Source organism: Orycteropus afer, unplaced genomic scaffold (assembly GCF_000298275.1).
Source record: "Orycteropus afer afer isolate SDZICR_OR568_19922 unplaced genomic scaffold, OryAfe1.0 scaffold01278, whole genome shotgun sequence".
Lineage (NCBI taxonomy): Eukaryota > Metazoa > Chordata > Mammalia > Tubulidentata > Orycteropodidae > Orycteropus > Orycteropus afer.
The window spans coordinates 95,233-98,957 of NW_006922865.1; the positions used below are offsets into that span (position 1 = coordinate 95,233).

General features: G+C 38.5%; 1 pseudogene; it reads right to left on the reverse strand.

Moving 5' to 3' along the window:
- Positions 1 to 2,772: 2,772 nt before the first annotated feature.
- Positions 2,773 to 3,275, reverse strand: LOC103213095 (annotated as a pseudogene).
- Positions 3,276 to 3,725: the final 450 nt, after the last annotated feature.

Below are 3,725 nucleotides of genomic sequence, written 5' to 3' on the forward strand. Positions count from 1 at the left end.
TATGGATATTATCCTATCACTGACAGTATTGTACTTCAGGCCAGATCTTGAAACAGTCTTTGTGACTGTTTCACCATTCCTCTTCAATTTGTCATTCTTGGCATAGTAGATTATATGGTTTTCTGATACCAAATGGCCAAAACCAGTCCATTTCTGCTCGGCAATGCCTAGGATATTGATCTTTGTATGTTCCATTTCATTTTTGACTGCCTTCCGACCTGATGGATTCATCTTTTGACACTATATTGGGCTATATTGGATTCATCTTGTTGTACTATATATATCAGGGATATTCCTAAAGTTTTCCAGTAATATACCAGAGAGTGTTTCACTGCTATTCATAACATTTTCATTGGCCAATTGTTTGAGTAGATGGCCTCTCCCTTCTTCTGTGTCTGTCTTAGCCCAGAAGCTCCTCTGAAACCTGTCCACTATGGGTTACCCTGCTGGCATTTTGCAACACCAGTGGCATAGCCTCCAGCCTCACAGCAACAAATAAGCCACCACAGGACAACAAACTGACAGATAAGTCTGTCTCCCTTAGTTGTTCCTAATTGCTATGTGCCCACTTACCTCGGGTCCTGGCCTTAAAACAGGGCCACCCCCAAGCGAAAACAGCTCCACGCTCAGCCTGTGATATTATATGTAGACTTAATTGAAATATCTATTGTTTCCATGTTATTTACTTTTAAAGATCAATATACTACTGATTCCTCTGTGGCAAAACCAAATGAAAAAAATATCTGTGCATGTTTTACTGAAAAGGTGCATAGACCCTCATATCTTTAGGTATATCTTTCAGTATATCTATGCTTGAGTCTATAGGATTCTGCTTCCTGAGGTCAGTTAGGGCAGTGTCTGATTCAAGTCTTTCACAACTCAGCATTGCTCTCTATTTCCAACCTGATACAACAGAGATGCTTGGCCTAAAGATACTGATATGGGGAGATAGCTGGTAAACAAATGTTGAGGGCCTATTCTCCTTAGTTGGCCAGAACTATCATACATCAGTCCATGGGTCTGATCTACCCTGGAACCCCTGGCTACACCTAACGATATATCTGTAGGTTTTAGATATAAACCCTCACAATCACTCTTCTTATCTACCCCACCTATTGTCATAGATTCATGTTGTTCAAATATCTACTGAGAGATCTTATTCTTGATATGTCTCCATTCTAATAATTGGATTAAAAAAGTGAGACTAATACAATGAAAATCAACGTTAAATCTGTTTTGTGAGATGACTTTGGGTTTTCTTATCTGATTGATGTCAATGTTTGTTATAACAATTGATAAATCTGGATACCATTGAATACAATAATATGAGAGAAAGATAATTCCTACTGTACGCAAATATAGAGTGAAACCAAAGTCCCAGGGATCACTAAATCACAGATTAAATGAAGCAAAGTAATTGATCATCTAAAGCACATTGTTGCCTAAGGTGGCTCACAACAGAGAATGTCCACTTCACCTGAGGTCCAAGCCAACATCATAGCATTTATAGGATAATCACAAAGGGTTCATGACAGGTGGGTAGAGGGAGAAAGAAGATGAACTCAAGTCCCCTACATTGTGATCCACCTCAGCGGATTCCAGTACTTCTTATGGCCACTGAATCCCCTATGCTTGACATACCTACGTTCCAATAACAGCTGTTGAGCATATTATACATGCACAAACCACATACATAGAGTTGATTCTTGTTATTTGCAGTGGTGATGTTCCATAAAGTCACCATCAATGCTGAAGTGGATGATACTGGACCATTATTCCTAGGGGAAATATGGAGTCAGTTACTCTGAACATCTAGTCACAACATTTTGATCAACTAATCAGTATACAAGGAGCTCTGGTAGCATAGTGCCTAAGGCACTTGACTGCTAACCAGAAGGCTGGCGTTCAAACCCACCAGCCACTCCTCGGAAGGAAGGTTGGGCAATCCTACTTCTGTAGTGATACTGCCTTGGAAACACAAGGAGGGGTCGCTATGAGTCGGGGTCGACTCTACGGCAAATAACAACAACAATCAGTATACAAACTTGTTTTATGTGCATTTCTGTTTAAAAGCATTTAATACATGTCATTGATTCATTGAAATTTAATTCACAGCCAACACCTCTGTTATTTATGTTTAAATAAAGCCTATCAACAGATGTATTTTCTTAACAATTGTGAAAATTGTTACAATTGTAACAATTGTATAAATTGCCAGTTAAATACTCAATTTATGCATAAGATGTGAATGAATGAGTATGTAAATAAATTTTATCATCCAACTTTCAATTTGTTTAACAGACAAAGCATGGCTTTTGTTTTTAAGAATAATGAAATTCAGGAAGTATTCTTTGGTAAGAATTTAATAAATAAAACATAAATTTAATAAAATGGAAAGGGGAACAGGCTTTGTAAAAAAATAACAATACAATATGAAAAATTTACAATTCATTAAATGAAATATTTAAATATTATCAATATAAGAGAAGGAATCAATAAGCATGAATAAATATATGAATAAATAAGAAATAAATAAGAAAGCAGAGTAATCATCTCCTAGGCATTGATGTCCCTACAGCTATTTTTAATGTACACTTTCTTATTATTACTGAAAAAGTAGCTCCTGAAGTCAATAAAAGAAATTCAGTGACTAAACAGAAACAAGAGTCTTTTGAAATGTCCATAAAAATGCAATCAAGTGTGTTATGGCTTGTGAGTCATTGAGGGTCATGTCAAGTCAAGATGAACCCAGATCTCAATTCTTTCTTCTTATTATTCCAACTTTGTTGATGAAGATAAAGTTCTCCTGATTTCCCCTCTGACAATTTCCCAGGCACAGTCACTGTATTTCTTCTCTTTCAGATAGAGACGGATTCCATGGAAGTACCTCTTCACAGCCAGTGTAGAAACCCCAATTGCCAGGACAGATTCTTCCTCTCCCATGGCCTGCACCAAGCAGGTCTCCAGGTTTTCTGTCTGTCGATGGAGTCCAATGTGGAGTTGGTTCAGGAGGGTCATGTTCCAAGCAGCACAGGCACCCTCTGTATGGAAGAGGTTGGAGATCTGCTGGAGCATCTCCTGGAGGACAGAGATGGCCTGGGCCTTGTTCTGCTGGCTGCCATCCACCACCTCCTGGGGGAATCGGAAGTCCTTTCAGTCCTCCAGACAGAAAGAAGGGGAGAGTCTCCTCATTTGACCCAAAAGCACAAAGGTCTTCTTACTAGCCAAGACATGGTTCTGAGGCAGATCACAGCCCAGAGATGGAGCAGGGCCATAGCTGAACACCAGCAGGACAGTCAGTAGAGATGGCAGCAGGGCCATTGGGAGAACTGAGGATGCTGCTGGCCTGACTGAGCTGGTTGTCAGGTTAAACCTTGGAGCCTGGGTTCTCTGAAGACAGTCTTTCTATCGTGGCATTTAAATAGTGAAGAGAATACTTTCATTTTCTGAACATTCCTCTAAATTTTACTTCCATTTTTTTGGTTTTATTTACATATGGCCTCAGAAGATGTCATCAATTGAAACACTTCATTTTTGCAATAGAAGTTTAATTTCCCCAGTAAACTTCGATGTATTATTCAAATGGGCATTTACCAATGAAATGCAAACATCTTTATCCTAAAGTCAGAAGTGTATGTAACTATGTAAACAAATAATGACATTTATTAATATATATGTATATACTATTCATTGTGCCAGGAACAAATGTTCAGCTCTAATTCAGG